General features: G+C 38.4%; 1 long non-coding RNA gene across 2 annotated transcripts in view; it reads right to left on the minus strand.

Annotated features, from left to right (window-relative positions):
* Window positions 1-1,854: 1,854 nt before the first annotated feature.
* The window catches only part of LOC144799797 (uncharacterized), an 861,044-nt gene continuing 844,691 nt past the window's right edge, over window positions 1,855-18,207 (minus strand). For both annotated transcript variants that reach the window (XR_013603875.1, XR_013603876.1), the window contains exon 3: window positions 1,855-1,936. This is a non-coding gene — a long non-coding RNA (uncharacterized LOC144799797). The remainder of the gene's footprint in view (window positions 1,937-18,207) is intronic.

The following is an 18,207-nucleotide window of genomic DNA, read 5'->3' on the forward strand; positions in this document are numbered from 1 at the left end:
GGTGACAATTACACAGAAAATTGAGGCATTAGCAATTCCGCAGTAGGTAGTGATCAGTAATTATGACTTAAAGCCAAATAGGAGGTGTAATGGGAAAGGGCTCTGCAACATTGAAAGCATTGGGCTCCCCTTTTGAAAGAGGGCCGGAGGTACAAGAACACAGAGTATCCTAAAGAGCAATCCTTCTTCAGTATAAGAGTCCCACATTCAGTGTGAAGGGAGGATGGGTAAATTAGCTTCCCTCCATGAGAGAGTAAGTCAATTGCTCTAATACAAGACACCTAATTCCAGCCTCAAAGACACTAATTTCCTCGGATGACATATTGATAGCACGAGTATTTAAAATAGGATTGTCAGCCTCGTAGGCAATCAACGTCTTTAAATAGCTATCATGATGCCCATAGCGCCATCCCTATCGCTTTCTTCTTGACAAATAATATTCATGCGGAAGACCCCAGTGCTATGAACTTCTTTTAAGGACAAGCAAAATGATAAATTGAGAGTTTGACTCACCATTTAAATAGGTAAATCACGCCGAAGGCTGCTGAACTTTTTTTTCCGTTTCTTTTTGGTCTCAGCAACTCAGAGAAATTTTCTTCTGAAACACTGCCTCTGCTGGTCATTCAATATATTCTGCAAATGGAAAAGTCGACTGTTAGTCTATGAACAGAACTTGAATATTTCCAAACCAATGCAACACAACAACAAAGAGATTTTGATAAAGGGTTATTAATCTGTACTATGACGTCTATAATATTATGAACATCCACGTCTCAAAAACCAGTCAAATCTCAAATTTATTTTCAACCTAGCATCTGTCTAAATCCTAAGCCTCCTTTGCTATCACTCTCCACACAACTCTAGCACCTATATTTGAACGTATAGAAAAGATCTCATTGCTATTCAAGTGACAGCGTAGGCTGCTCACAGCAATTCTTTTAGGTTATGGTACACCAATAACCATTAAGTGATCTGATAAGTTTATGAAGGAAGGTTTATGCTACAGTTAGTGGGAATGAAAAAAACTATGAACAACAGATTCTGACGTCTCCATTCTTGCACTTCCCTATCAGTTAACCTATAGAGCACCTGAGAATATTATGATCTCCGACACCGTCAAACAAATAAGTTTCAAATAATGCCCTTGCTTCATTCATCTCACCATATTTGCCTTCAGCTGGGAGTCCTGTCTATCCTACTACCCATTTCACTACCATGATAAATGTATCCTATTGCTCGCCCTCATGTCAGATGACATCCTGCTGTAGCTTTATGATGTCAGGGAACACTTGACCAATCGCCATCAGTGAAAATTACACAGAAAATTGAGGCATTAGCAATTACGCAGTAGGTAGTGATCAGTAATTATGACTTAAAGCCAAATAGGAGGTGTAATGGGAAAGGGCTCTGCAACATTGAAAGCATTGGGCTCCCCTTTTGAAAGAGGGCCGGAGGTACAAGAACACAGAGTATCCTAAAGAGCAATCCTTCTTCAGTATAAGAGTCCCACATTCAGTGTGAAAGGAGGAAGGTTAAATTAGCTTCCCTCCATGAGAGAGTAAGTCAATTGCTCTAATACAAGACACCTCATTCCAGCCTCAAAGACACTAATTTCCTCGGATGACATATTGCTAGCACGGTATTTAAAATAGGATTGTCAGCCTTGTAGACAATCAACGTCTTTAAAAAGCTGTCATGATGCCCATAGCGCCATTCTTATCGCTTTATTCTTGACAAATAATATTCATGCGGAAGACCCCAGTGCTATGAACTTCTCTTAAGGACAAGCAAAATGATAAATTGAGAGTTTGACTCACCATTTAAATAGGTAAATCACGCCGAAGGCTGCTGAACTTTTTTTTCGTTTCTTTTTTGTCTCAGCAACTCAGAGGAATTTTCTTCTGAAACACTGCCTCTGCTGGTCATTCAATATATTCTGCAAATGGAAAAGTCCACTGTTAGTCTATGAACAGAACTTGAATATTTCCAAACCAATGCAACACAACAACAAAGAGATTTTGATAAAGGGTTATTAATCTGTACTATGACGTCTATAATATTATGAACATCCACGTCTCAAAAACCAGTCAAATCTCAAGTTTATTTTCAACCTAGCATCTCTCTAAATCCTAAACCTCCTTTGCTATCACTCTCCACACAACTCTAGCACCTATATTTGAACGTATAGAAAAGATCTCATTGCTATTCAAGTGACAGCGTAGGCTGCTCACAGCAATTCTTTTAGGTTATGGTACACCAATAACCATTAAGTGATCTGATAAGTTTATGAAGGAAGGTTTATGCTACAGTTAGTGGGAATGAGAAAAACTATGAACAACAGATTCTGACGTCTCCATTCTTGCACATCCCTATCAGTTAACCTATAGAGCACCTGAGAATATTATGATCTCCGACACCGTCAAACAAATAAGTTTCAAATAATGCCCTTGCTTCATTCATCTCACCATATTTGCCTTCAGGTGGGAGTCCTGTCTATCCTACTACCCAATTCACTACCATGATAAATGTATCCTATTGCTCGCCCTCATGTCAGATGACATCCTGCTGTAGCTTTATGATGTCAGGGAACACTTGACCAATCGCCATTGGTGACAATTACACAGAAAATTGAGGCATTAGCAATTCCGCAGTAGGTAGTGATCAGTAATTATGACTTAAAGCCAAATAGGAGGTGTAATGGGAAAGGGCTCTGCAACATTGAAAGCATTGGGCTCCCCTTTTGAAAGAGGGCCGGAGGTACAAGAACACAGAGTATCCTAAAGAGCAATTCTTCTTCAGTATGAGAGTCCCACATTCAGTGTGAAGGGAGGAAGGTTAAATTAGCTTCCCTCCATGAGAGAGTAAGTCAATTGCTCTAATACAAGACACCTCAATCCAGCCTCAAAGATACTAATTTCCTCGGATGACATATTGCTAGCACGGTATTTAAAATAGGATTGTCAGCCTTGTAGACAATCAACCTCTTTAAAAAGCTATCATGATGCCCATAGCGCCATTCTTATCGCTTTATTCTTGACAAATAATATTCATGCGGAAGACCCCAGTGCTATGAACTTCTTTTAAGGACAAGCAAAATGATAAATTGAGAGTTTGACTCACCATTTAAATAGGTAAATCACGCCGAAGGCTGCTGAACTTTTTTTTCGTTTCTTTTTGGTCTCAGCAACTCAGAGAAATTTTCTTCTGAAACACTGCCTCTGCTGGTCATTCAATATATTCTGCAAATGGAAAAGTCCACTGTTAGTCTATTAACAGAACTTGAATATTTCCAAACCAATGCAACACAACAACAAAGAGATTTTGATAAAGGGTTATTAATCTGTACTATGACGTCTGTAATATTATGAAAATCCACGTCTCAAAAACCAGTCAAATCTCAAATTTATTTTCAACCTGGCATACCACTAAATCCTAAGCCTCCTTTGCTATCACTCTCCACACAACTCTAGCACCTATATTTGAACGTATAGAAAAGATCTCATTGCTATTCAAGTGACAGCGTACGCTGCTCACTGCAATTCTTTTAGGTTATGGTACACCAATAACCATTAAGTGATCTGATAAGTTTATAGAGGAAGGTTTATGCTACAGTTAGTGGGAATGAGAAAAACTATGAACAACAGATTCTGACATCTTCATTCTTGCACATCCCTATCAGTTAACCTATAGAGAACCTGAGAATATTATGATCACCGACACCGTCAAACAAATTAGTCTCAAATAATGCCCTTGTTTCATTCATCTCACTATCTTTGCCTTCAGCAGGGAGTCCTGTCTATCCTACCTATTTCAATACCATGATAAATGTATCGTATTGCTCGCCAACATGTCAGATGACATCCTGCGTTAGCTTTAAGATGTCAGGGAACACTTGACCAATCGCCATAGGTGACAATTACACAGAACAATGAGGCATTAGTAATTCCGTACTAGGTAGTGATCTGTAATTATGACTCCAAGCCAAGTAGGAGGTGTAATGGGAAAGGGCTCTGCAACATTGAAAGCATTGGGCTCCCCTTTTGAAAGAGGGCAGTAGGTAGAAGAACACAGAGTATCCTAAAGAGCAATCCTTCTTCAGTATAAGAGTCCCACATTCAGTGTGAAGGGAGGAAGGTTAAATTAGCTTCCCTCCATGAGAGAGTAAGTCAATTGCTCTAATACAAGACACCTCATTCCAGCCTCAAAGACACTAATTTCCTCGGATGACATATTGCTAGCACGAGTATGTAAAATAGGATTGTCAGCCTTGTAGACAATCAACGTCTTTAAAAAGCTATCATGATGCCCATAGCACCATCCTTATCGCTTTATACTTGACAAATGATATTCATGCGTAAGACCCCAGTAAAAGGAGCTGAGAGCTGTCAAATGCTATGAACTTCTTTTAAGGACTAGCAAAATGATAAATTGAGAGTTTGACTCACCATTTAAATAGGTAAATCACGCCGAAGGCTGCTGAACATTTTTTTTTCGTTTCTTTTTGGTCTCAGCAACTCAGAGAAATTTTCTTCTGAAACACTGCCTCTGCTGGTCATTCAATATATTCTGCAAATGGAAAAGTCCACTGTTAGTCTATTAACAGAACTTGAATATTTCCAAACCAATGCAACACAACAACAAAGAGATTTTGATAAAGGGTTATTAATCTGTACTATGACGTCTGTAATATTATGAAAATCCACGTCTCAAAAACCAGTCAAATCTCAAATTTATTTTCAACCTGGCATACCTCTAAATCCTAAGCCTCCTTTGCTATCACTCTCCACACAACTCTAGCACCTATATTTGAACGTATAGAAAAGATCTCATTGCTATTCAAGTGAAGGCGTACGCTGCTCACTGCAATTCTTTTAGGTTATGGTACACCAATAACCATTAAGTGATCTGATAAGTTTATAAAGGAAGGTTTATGCTACAGTTAGTGGGAATGAGAAAAACTATGAACAACAGATTCTGACATCTTCATTCTTGCACATCCCTATCAGTTAACCTATAGAGAACCTGAGAATATTATGATCACCGACACCGTCAAATAAATAAGTCTCAAATAATGCCCTTGTTTCATTCATCTCACCATCTTTGCCTTCAGCAGGGAGTCCTGTCTATCCTACCTATTTCAATACCATGATAAATGTATCGTATTGCTCGCCAACATGTCAGATGACATCCTGCGTTAGCTTTAAGATGTCAGGGAACACTTGACCAATCGCCATAGGTGACAATTACACAGAAAAATGAGGCATTAGCAATTCCGCACTAGGTAGTGATCTGTAATTTGACTCTAAGCCAAGTAGGAGGTGTAATGGGAAAGAGCTCTGCAACATTGAAAGCATTGTTTAGCTTCCCTCCATGAGAGAGTAAGTCAATTGCTCTAATACAAGACACCTCATTCCAGCCTCAAGGACACTAAATTCCTCGGATGACATATTGCTAGCACGAGTATTTAAAATAGGATTGTCAGCCTTGTAGACAATCAACGTCTTTAAAAAGCGAACATGATGCCCATAGCGCCATCGTAATCGCTTTATTCTTGACAAATAATATTCATGCGGAAGACCCCAGTGCTATGAACTTCTTTTAAGGACAAGCAAAATGATAAATTGAGAGTTTGACTCACCATTTAAATAGGTAAATCACGCCGAAGGCTGCTGAATTTTTTTTTCGTTTCTTTTTGGTCTCAGCAACTCAGAGAAATTTTCTTCTGAAACACTGCCTCTGCTGGTCATTCAATATATTCTGCAAATGGAAAAGTCCACTGTTAGTCTATTAACAGAACTTGAATATTTCCAAACCAATGCAACACAACAACAAAGAGATTTTGATAAAGGGTTATTAATCTGTACTATGACGTCTGTAATATTATGAAAATCCACGTCTCAAAAACCAGTCAAATCTCAAATGTATTTTCAACCTGGCATACCACTAAATCCTAAGCCTCCTTTGCTATCACTCTCCACACAACTCTAGCACCTATATTTGAACGTATAGAAAAGATCTCATTGCTATTCAAGTGACAGCGTACGCTGCTCACTGCAATTCTTTTAGGTTATGGTACACCAATAACCATTAAATGATCTGATAAGTTTATAGAGGAAGGATTATGCTACAGTTACTGGGAATGAGAAAAACTATGAACAACAGATTCTGACATCTTCATTCTTGCACATCCCTATCAGTTAACCTATAGAGAACCTGAGAATATTATGATCACCGACACCGTCAAACAAATTAGTCTCAAATAATGCCCTTGTTTCATTCATCTCACCATCTTTGCCTTCAGCAGGGAGTCCTGTCTATCCTACCTATTTCAATACCATGATAAATGTATCGTATTGCTCGCCAACATGTCAGATGACATCCTGCGTTAGCTTTAAGATGTCAGGGAACACTTGACCAATCGCCATAGATGACAATTACACAGAACAATGAGGCATTAGTAATTCCGTACTAGGTAGTGATCTGTAATTATGACTCCAAGCCAAGTAGGAGGTGTAATGGGAAAGGGCTCTGCAACATTGAAAGCATTGGGCTAACCTTTTGAAAGAGGGCAGGAGGTAGAAGAACACAGAGTATCCTAAAGAGCAATCCTTCTTCAGTATAAGAGTCCCACATTCAGTGTGAAGGGAGGAAGGTTAAATTAGCTTCCCTCCATGAGAGAGTAAGTCAATTGCTCTAATACAAGACACCTCATTCCAGCCTCAAAGACACTAATTTCCTCGGATGACATATTGCTAGCACGAGTATGTAAAATAGGATTGTCAGCCTTGTAGACAATCAACGTCTTTAAAAAGCTATCATGATGCCCATAGCACCTACCTTATCGCTTTATACTTGACAAATAATATTCATGCGTAAGACCCCAGTAAAAGGAGCTGAGAGCTGTCAAATGCTATGAACTTCTTTTAAGGACTAGCAAAATGATATATTGATAGTTTGACTCACCATTTAAATAGGTAAATCACGCCGAAGGCTGCTGAACATTTTTTTTTCGTTTCTTTTTGGTCTCAGCAACTCAGAGAAATTTTCTTCTGAAACACTGCCTCTGCTGGTCATTCAATATATTCTGCAAATGGAAAAGTCCACTGTTAGTCTATTAACAGAACTTGAATATTTCCAAACCAATGCAACACAACAACAAAGAGATTTTGATAAAGGGTTATTAATCTGTACTATGACGTCTGTAATATTATGAAAATCCACGTCTCAAAAACCAGTCAAATCTCAAATTTATTTTCAACCTGGCATACCTCTAAATCCTAAGCCTCCTTTGCTATCACTCTCCACACAACTCTAGCACCTATATTTGAACGTATAGAAAAGATCTCATTGCTATTCAAGTGAAGGCGTACGCTGCTCACTGCAATTCTTTTAGGTTATGGTACACCAATAACCATTAAGTGATCTGATAAGTTTATAAAGGAAGGTTTATGCTACAGTTAGTGGGAATGAGAAAAACTATGAACAACAGATTCTGACATCTTCATTCTTGCACATCCCTATCAGTTAACCTATAGAGAACCTGAGAATATTATGATCACCGACACCGTCAAATAAATAAGTCTCAAATAATGCCCTTGTTTCATTCATCTCACCATCTTTGCCTTCAGCAGGGAGTCCTGTCTATCCTACCTATTTCAATACCATGATAAATGTATCGTATTGCTCGCCAACATGTCAGATGACATCCTGCGTTAGCTTTAAGATGTCAGGGAACACTTGACCAATCGCCATAGGTGACAATTACACAGAAAAATGAGGCATTAGCAATTCCGCACTAGGTAGTGATCTGTAATTTGACTCTAAGCCAAGTAGGAGGTGTAATGGGAAAGAGCTCTGCAACATTGAAAGCATTGTTTAGCTTCCCTCCATGAGAGAGTAAGTCAATTGCTCTAATACAAGACACCTCATTCCAGCCTCAAGGACACTAAATTCCTCGGATGACATATTGCTAGCACGAGTATTTAAAATAGGATTGTCAGCCTTGTAGACAATCAACGTCTTTAAAAAGCGAACATGATGCCCATAGCGCCATCGTAATCGCTTTATTCTTGACAAATAATATTCATGCGGAAGACCCCAGTGCTATGAACTTCTTTTAAGGACAAGCAAAATGATAAATTGAGAGTTTGACTCACCATTTAAATAGGTAAATCACGCCGAAGGCTGCTGAATTTTTTTTTCGTTTCTTTTTGGTCTCAGCAACTCAGAGAAATTTTCTTCTGAAACACTGCCTCTGCTGGTCATTCAATATATTCTGCAAATGGAAAAGTCCACTGTTAGTCTATTAACAGAACTTGAATATTTCCAAACCAATGCAACACAACAACAAAGAGATTTTGATAAAGGGTTATTAATCTGTACTATGACGTCTGTAATATTATGAAAATCCACGTCTCAAAAACCAGTCAAATCTCAAATGTATTTTCAACCTGGCATACCACTAAATCCTAAGCCTCCTTTGCTATCACTCTCCACACAACTCTAGCACCTATATTTGAACGTATAGAAAAGATCTCATTGCTATTCAAGTGACAGCGTACGCTGCTCACTGCAATTCTTTTAGGTTATGGTACACCAATAACCATTAAATGATCTGATAAGTTTATAGAGGAAGGATTATGCTACAGTTACTGGGAATGAGAAAAACTATGAACAACAGATTCTGACATCTTCATTCTTGCACATCCCTATCAGTTAACCTATAGAGAACCTGAGAATATTATGATCACCGACACCGTCAAACAAATTAGTCTCAAATAATGCCCTTGTTTCATTCATCTCACCATCTTTGCCTTCAGCAGGGAGTCCTGTCTATCCTACCTATTTCAATACCATGATAAATGTATCGTATTGCTCGCCAACATGTCAGATGACATCCTGCGTTAGCTTTAAGATGTCAGGGAACACTTGACCAATCGCCATAGATGACAATTACACAGAACAATGAGGCATTAGTAATTCCGTACTAGGTAGTGATCTGTAATTATGACTCCAAGCCAAGTAGGAGGTGTAATGGGAAAGGGCTCTGCAACATTGAAAGCATTGGGCTAACCTTTTGAAAGAGGGCAGGAGGTAGAAGAACACAGAGTATCCTAAAGAGCAATCCTTCTTCAGTATAAGAGTCCCACATTCAGTGTGAAGGGAGGAAGGTTAAATTAGCTTCCCTCCATGAGAGAGTAAGTCAATTGCTCTAATACAAGACACCTCATTCCAGCCTCAAAGACACTAATTTCCTCGGATGACATATTGCTAGCACGAGTATGTAAAATAGGATTGTCAGCCTTGTAGACAATCAACGTCTTTAAAAAGCTATCATGATGCCCATAGCACCTACCTTATCGCTTTATACTTGACAAATAATATTCATGCGTAAGACCCCAGTAAAAGGAGCTGAGAGCTGTCAAATGCTATGAACTTCTTTTAAGGACTAGCAAAATGATATATTGATAGTTTGACTCACCATTTAAATAGGTAAATCACGCCGAAGGCTGCTGAACATTTTTTTTTCGTTTCTTTTTGGTCTCAGCAACTCAGAGAAATTTTCTTCCGAAACACTGCCTCTGCTGGTCATTCAATATATTCTGCAAATGGAAAAGTCCACTGTTAGTCTATTAACAGAACTTGAATATTTCCAAACCAATGCAACACAACAACAAAGAGATTTTGATAAAGGGTTATTAATCTGTACTATGACGTCTGTAATATTATGAAAATCCACGTCTCAAAAACCAGTCAAATCTCAAATTTATTTTCAACCTGGCATACCTCTAAATCCTAAGCCTCCTTTGCTATCACTCTCCACACAACTCTAGCACCTATATTTGAACGTATAGAAAAGATCTCATTGCTATTCAAGTGACGGCGTACGCTGCTCACTGCAATTCTTTTAGGTTATGGTACACCAATAACCATTAAGTGATCTGATAAGTTTATAAAGGAAGGTTTATGCTACAGTTAGTGGGAATGAGAAAAACTATGAACAACAGATTCTGACATCTTCATTCTTGCACATCCCTATCAGTTAACCTATAGAGAACCTGAGAATATTATGATCACCGACACCGTCAAATAAATAAGTCTCAAATAATGCCCTTGTTTCATTCATCTCACCATCTTTGCCTTCAGCAGGGAGTCCTATCTATCCTACCTATTTCAATACCATGATAAATGTATCGTATTGCTCGCCAACATGTCAGATGACATCCTGCGTTAGCTTTAAGATGTCAGGGAACACTTGACCAATCGCCATAGGTGACAATTACACAGAAAAATGAGGCATTAGCATTCCGCACTAGGTAGTGATCTGTAATTATGACTCTAAGCCAAGTAGGAGGTGTAATGAGAAAGAGCTCTGCAACATTGAAAGCATTGTTTAGCTTCCCTCCATGAGAGAGTAAGTCAATTGCTCTAATACAAGACACCTCATTCCAGCCTCAAAGACACTAAATTCCTCGGATGACATATTGCTAGCACGAGTATTTAAAATAGGATTGTCAGCCTTGTAGACAATCAACGTCTTTAAAAAGCTAACATGATGCCCATAGCGCCATCGTAATCGCTTTATTCTTGACAAATAATATTCATGCGGAAGACCCCAGTGCTATGAACTTCTTTTAAGGACAAGCAAAATGATAAATTGAGAGTTTGACTCACCATTTAAATAGGTAAATCACGCCGAAGGCTGCTGAATTTTTTTTTCGTTTCTTTTTGGTCTCAGCAACTCAGAGAAATTTTCTTCTGAAACACTGCCTCTGCTGGTCATTCAATATATTCTGCAAATGGAAAAGTCCACTGTTAGTCTATTAACAGAACTTGAATATTTCCAAACCAATGCAACACAACAACAAAGAGATTTTGATAAAGGGTTATTAATCTGTACTATGACGTCTGTAATATTATGAAAATCCACGTCTCAAAAACCAGTCAAATCTCAAATTTATTTTCAACCTGGCATACCTCTAAATCCTAAGCCTCCTTTGCTATCACTCTCCACACAACTCTAGCACCTATATTTGAACGTATAGAAAAGATCTCATTGCTATTCAAGTGACGGCTTACGCTGCTCACTGCAATTCTTTTAGGTTATGGTACACCAATAACCATTAAGTGATCTGATAAGTTTATAAAGGAAGGTTTATGCTACAGTTAGTGGGAATGAGAAAAACTATGAACAACAGATTCTGACATCTTCATTCTTGCACATCCCTATCAGTTAACCTATAGAGAACCTGAGAATATTATGATCACCGACACCGTCAAATAAATAAGTCTCAAATAATGCCCTTGTTTCATTCATCTCACCATCTTTGCCTTCAGCAGGGAGTCCTGTCTATCCTACCTATTTCAATACCATGATAAATGTATCGTATTGCTCGCCAACATGTCAGATGACATCCTGCGTTAGCTTTAAGATGTCAGGGAACACTTGACCAATCGCCATAGGTGACAATTACACAGAAAAATGAGGCATTAGCAATTCCGCACTAGGTAGTGATCTGTAATTTGACTCTAAGCCAAGTAGGAGGTGTAATGGGAAAGAGCTCTGCAACATTGAAAGCATTGTTTAGCTTCCCTCCATGAGAGAGTAAGTCAATTGCTCTAATACAAGACACCTCATTCCAGCCTCAAGGACACTAAATTCCTCGGATGACATATTGCTAGCACGAGTATTTAAAATAGGATTGTCAGCCTTGTAGACAATCAACGTCTTTAAAAAGCGAACATGATGCCCATAGCGCCATCGTAATCGCTTTATTCTTGACAAATAATATTCATGCGGAAGACCCCAGTGCTATGAACTTCTTTTAAGGACAAGCAAAATGATAAATTGAGAGTTTGACTCACCATTTAAATAGGTAAATCACGCCGAAGGCTGCTGAATTTTTTTTTCGTTTCTTTTTGGTCTCAGCAACTCAGAGAAATTTTCTTCTGAAACACTGCCTCTGCTGGTCATTCAATATATTCTGCAAATGGAAAAGTCCACTGTTAGTCTATTAACAGAACTTGAATATTTCCAAACCAATGCAACACAACAACAAAGAGATTTTGATAAAGGGTTATTAATCTGTACTATGACGTCTGTAATATTATGAAAATCCACGTCTCAAAAACCAGTCAAATCTCAAATTTATTTTCAACCTGGCATACCACTAAATCCTAAGCCTCCTTTGCTATCACTCTCCACACAACTCTAGCACCTATATTTGAACGTATAGAAAAGATCTCATTGCTATTCAAGTGACAGCGTACGCTGCTCACTGCAATTCTTTTAGGTTATGGTACACCAATAACCATTAAATGATCTGATAAGTTTATAGAGGAAGGATTATGCTACAGTTACTGGGAATGAGAAAAACTATGAACAACAGATTCTGACATCTTCATTCTTGCACATCCCTATCAGTTAACCTATAGAGAACCTGAGAATATTATGATCACCGACACCCTCAAACAAATTAGTCTCAAATAATGCCCTTGTTTCATTCATCTCACCATCTTTGCCTTCAGCAGGGAGTCCTGTCTATCCTACCTATTTCAATACCATGATAAATGTATCGTATTGCTCGCCAACATGTCAGATGACATCCTGCGTTAGCTTTAAGATGTCAGGGAACACTTGACCAATCGCCATAGATGACAATTACACAGAACAATGAGGCATTAGTAATTCCGTACTAGGTAGTGATCTGTAATTATGACTCCAAGCCAAGTAGGAGGTGTAATGGGAAAGGGCTCTGCAACATTGAAAGCATTGGGCTCCCCTTTTGAAAGAGGGCAGGAGGTAGAAGAACACAGAGTATCCTAAAGAGCAATCCTTCTTCAGTATAAGAGTCCCACATTCAGTGTGAAGGGAGGAAGGTTAAATTAGCTTCCCTCCATGAGAGAGTAAGTCAATTGCTCTAATACAAGACACCTCATTCCAGCCTCAAAGACACTAATTTCCTCGGATGACATATTGCTAGCACAAGTATGTAAAATAGGATTGTCAGCCTTGTAGACAATCAACGTCTTTAAAAAGCTATCATGATGCCCATAGCACCTACCTTATCGCTTTATACTTGACAAATAATATTCATGCGTAAGACCCCAGTAAAAGGAGCTGAGAGCTGTCAAATGCTATGAACTTCTTTTAAGGACTAGCAAAATGATATATTGATAGTTTGACTCACCATTTAAATAGGTAAATCACGCCGAAGGCTGCTGAACATTTTTTTTTCGTTTCTTTTTGGTCTCAGCAACTCAGAGAAATTTTCTTCTGAAACACTGCCTCTGCTGGTCATTCAATATATTCTGCAAATGGAAAAGTCCACTGTTAGTCTATTAACAGAACTTGAATATTTCCAAACCAATGCAACACAACAACAAAGAGATTTTGATAAAGGGTTATTAATCTGTACTATGACGTCTGTAATATTATGAAAATCCACGTCTCAAAAACCAGTCAAATCTCAAATTTATTTTCAACCTGGCATACCTCTAAATCCTAAGCCTCCTTTGCTATCACTCTCCACACAACTCTAGCACCTATATTTGAACGTATAGAAAAGATCTCATTGCTATTCAAGTGACGGCGTACGCTGCTCACTGCAATTCTTTTAGGTTATGGTACACCAATAACCATTAAGTGATCTGATAAGTTTATAAAGGAAGGTTTATGCTACAGTTAGTGGGAATGAGAAAAACTATGAACAACAGATTCTGACATCTTCATTCTTGCACATCCCTATCAGTTAACCTATAGAGAACCTGAGAATATTATGATCACCGACACCGTCAAATAAATAAGTCTCAAATAATGCCCTTGTTTCATTCATCTCACCATCTTTGCCTTCAGCAGGGAGTCCTGTCTATCCTACCTATTTCAATACCATGATAAATGTATCGTATTGCTCTCCAACATGTCAGATGACATCCTGCGTTAGCTTTAAGATGTCAGGGAACACTTGATCAATCGCCATAGGTGACAATTACACAGAAAAATGAGGCATTAGCATTCCGCACTAGGTAGTGATCTGTAATTATGACTCTAAGCCAAGTAGGAGGTGTAATGAGAAAGAGCTCTGCAACATTGAAAGCATTGTTTAGCTTCCCTCCATGAGAGAGTAAGTCAATTGCTCTAATACAAGACACCTCATTCCAGCCTCAAAGACACTAAATTCCTCGGATGACATATTGCTAGCACGAGTATTTAAAATAGGATTGTCAGCCTTGTAGACAATCAACGTCTTTAAAAAGCGAACATGATGCCCATAGCGCCATCGTAATCGCTTTATTCTTGACAAATAATATTCATGCGGAAGACCCCAGTGCTATGAACTTCTTTTAAGGACAAGCAAAATGATAAATTGAGAGTTTGACTCACCATTTAAATAGGTAAATCACGCCGAAGGCTGCTGAATTTTTTTTCCGTTTCTTTTTGGTCTCAGCAACTCAGAGAAATTTTCTTCTGAAACACTGCCTCTGCTGGTCATTCAATATATTCTGCAAATGGAAAAGTCCACTGTTAGTCTATTAACAGAACTTGAATATTTCCAAACCAATGCAACACAACAACAAAGAGATTTTGATAAAGGGTTATTAATCTGTACTATGACGTCTGTAATATTATGAAAATCCACGTCTCAAAAACCAGTCAAATCTCAAATTTATTTTCAACCTGGCATACCACTAAATCCTAAGTCTCCTTTGCTATCACTCTCCACACAACTCTAGCACCTATATTTGAACGTATAGAAAAGATCCCATTGCTATTCAAGTGACAGCGTACGCTGCTCACTGCAATTCTTTTAGGTTATGGTACACCAATAACCATTAAATGATCTGATAAGTTTATAGAGGAAGGTTTATGCTACAGTTACTGGGAATGAGAAAAACTATGAACAACAGATTCTGACATCTTCATTCTTGCACATCCCTATCAGTTAACCTATAGAGAACCTGAGAATATTATGATCACCGACACCGTCAAACAAATTAGTCTCAAATAATGCCCTTGTTTCATTCATCTCACCATCTTTGCCTTCAGCAGGGAGTCCTGTCTATCCTACCTATTTCAATACCATGATAAATGTATCGTATTGCTCGCCAACATGTCAGATGACATCCTGCGTTAGCTTTAAGATGTCAGGGAACACTTGACCAATCGCCATAGGTGAAAATTACACAGAACAATGAGGCATTAGTAATTCCGTACTAGGTAGTGATCTGTAATTATGACTCCAAGCCAAGTAGGAGGTGTAATGGGAAAGGGCTCTGCAACATTGAAAGCATTGGGCTCCCCTTTTGAAAGAGGGCAGGAGGTAGAAGAACACAGAGTATCCTAAAGAGCAATCCTTCTTCAGTATAAGAGTCCCACATTCAGTGTGAAGGGAGGAAGGTTAAATTAGCTTCCCTCCATGAGAGAGTAAGTCAATTGCTCTAATACAAGACACCTCATTCCAGCCTCAAAGACACTAATTTCCTCGGATGACATATTGCTAGCACGAGTATGTAAAATAGGATTGTCAGCCTTGTAGACAATCAACGTCTTTAAAAAGCTATCATGATGCCCATAGCACCATCCTTATCGCTTTATACTTGACAAATAATATTCATGCGTAAGACCCCAGTAAAAGGAGCTGAGAGCTGTCAAATGCTATGAACTTCTTTTAAGGACTAGCAAAATGATAAATTGAGAGTTTGACTCACCATTTAAATAGGTAAATCACGCCGAAGGCTGCTGAACATTTTTTTTTCGTTTCTTTTTGGTCTCAGCAACTCAGAGAAATTTTCTTCTGAAACACTGCCTCTGCTGGTCATTCAATATATTCTGCAAATGGAAAAGTCCACTGTTAGTCTATTAACAGAACTTGAATATTTCCAAACCAATGCAACACAACAACAAAGAGATTTTGATAAAGGGTTATTAATCTGTACTATGACGTCTGTAATATTATGAAAATCCACGTCTCAAAAACCAGTCAAATCTCAAATTTATTTTCAACCTGGCATACCTCTAAATCCTAAGCCTCCTTTGCTATCACTCTCCACACAACTCTAGCACCTATATATGAATGTATAGAAAAGATCTCATTGCTATTCAAGTGACGGCGTACGCTGCTCACTGCAATTCTTTTAGGTTATGGTACACCAATAACCATTAAGTGATCTGATAAGTTTATAAAGGAAGGTTTATGCTACAGTTAGTGGGAATGAGAAAAACTATGAACAACAGATTCTGACATCTTCATTCTTGCACATCCCTATCAGTTAACCTATAGAGAACCTGAGAATATTATGATCACCGACAACGTCAAATAAATAAGTCTCAAATAATGCCCTTGTTTCATTCATCTCACCATCTTTGCCTTCAGCAGGGAGTCCTGTCTATCCTACCTATTTCAATACCATGATAAATGTATCGTATTGCTCGCCAACATGTCAGATGACATCCTGCGTTAGCTTTAAGATGTCAGGGAACACTTGACCAATCGCCATAGGTGACAATTACACAGAAAAATGAGGCATTAGCAATTCCGCACTAGGTAGTGATCTGTAATTATGACTCTAAGCCAAGTAGGAGGTGTAATGGGAAAGAGCTCTGCAACATTGAAAGCATTGTTTAGCTTCCCTCCATGAGAGAGTAAGTCAATTGCTCTAATACAAGACACCTCATTCCAGCCTCAAAGACACTAAATTCCTCGGATGACATATTGCTAGCACGAGTATTTAAAATAGGATTGTCAGCCTTGTAGACAATCAACGTCTTTAAAAAGCTAACATGATGCCCATAGCGCCATCGTAATCGCTTTATTCTTGACAAATAATATTCATGCGGAAGACCCCAGTGCTATGAACTTCTTTTAAGGACAAGCAAAATGATAAATTGAGAGTTTGACTCACCATTTAAATAGGTAAATCACGCCGAAGGCTGCTGAATTTTTTTTTCGTTTCTTTTTGGTCTCAGCAACTCAGAGAAATTTTCTTCTGAAACACTGCCTCTGCTGGTCATTCAATATATTCTGCAAATGGAAAAGTCCACTGTTAGTCTATTAACAGAACTTGAATATTTCCAAACCAATGCAACACAACAACAAAGAGATTTTGATAAAGGGTTATTAATCTGTACTATGACGTCTGTAATATTATGAAAATCCACGTCTCAAAAACCAGTCAAATCTCAAATTTATTTTCAACCTGGCATACCTCTAAATCCTAAGCCTCCTTTGCTATCACTCTCCACACAACTCTAGCACCTATATTTGAACGTATAGAAAAGATCTCATTGCTATTCAAGTGACGGCTTACGCTGCTCACTGCAATTCTTTTAGGTTATGGTACACCAATAACCATTAAGTGATCTGATAAGTTTATAAAGGAAGGTTTATGCTACAGTTAGTGGGAATGAGAAAAACTATGAACAACAGATTCTGACATCTTCATTCTTGCACATCCCTATCAGTTAACCTATAGAGAACCTGAGAATATTATGATCACCGACACCGTCAAATAAATAAGTCTCAAATAATGCCCTTGTTTCATTCATCTCACCATCTTTGCCTTCAGCAGGGAGTCCTGTCTATCCTACCTATTTCAATACCATGATAAATGTATCGTATTGCTCGCCAACATGTCAGATGACATCCTGCGTTAGCTTTAAGATGTCAGGGAACACTTGACCAATCGCCATAGGTGACAATTACACAGAAAAATGAGGCATTAGCAATTCCGCACTAGGTAGTGATCTGTAATTTGACTCTAAGCCAAGTAGGAGGTGTAATGGGAAAGAGCTCTGCAACATTGAAAGCATTGTTTAGCTTCCCTCCATGAGAGAGTAAGTCAATTGCTCTAATACAAGACACCTCATTCCAGCCTCAAGGACACTAAATTCCTCGGATGACATATTGCTAGCACGAGTATTTAAAATAGGATTGTCAGCCTTGTAGACAATCAACGTCTTTAAAAAGCGAACATGATGCCCATAGCGCCATCGTAATCGCTTTATTCTTGACAAATAATATTCATGCGGAAGACCCCAGTGCTATGAACTTCTTTTAAGGACAAGCAAAATGATAAATTGAGAGTTTGACTCACCATTTAAATAGGTAAATCACGCCGAAGGCTGCTGAATTTTTTTTCCGTTTCTTTTTGGTCTCAGCAACTCAGAGAAATTTTCTTCTGAAACACTGCCTCTGCTGGTCATTCAAT

The sequence above is a fragment of the Lissotriton helveticus genome, chromosome 12, assembly GCF_964261635.1.
Source record: "Lissotriton helveticus chromosome 12, aLisHel1.1, whole genome shotgun sequence".
Classification (NCBI taxonomy): domain Eukaryota; kingdom Metazoa; phylum Chordata; class Amphibia; order Caudata; family Salamandridae; genus Lissotriton; species Lissotriton helveticus.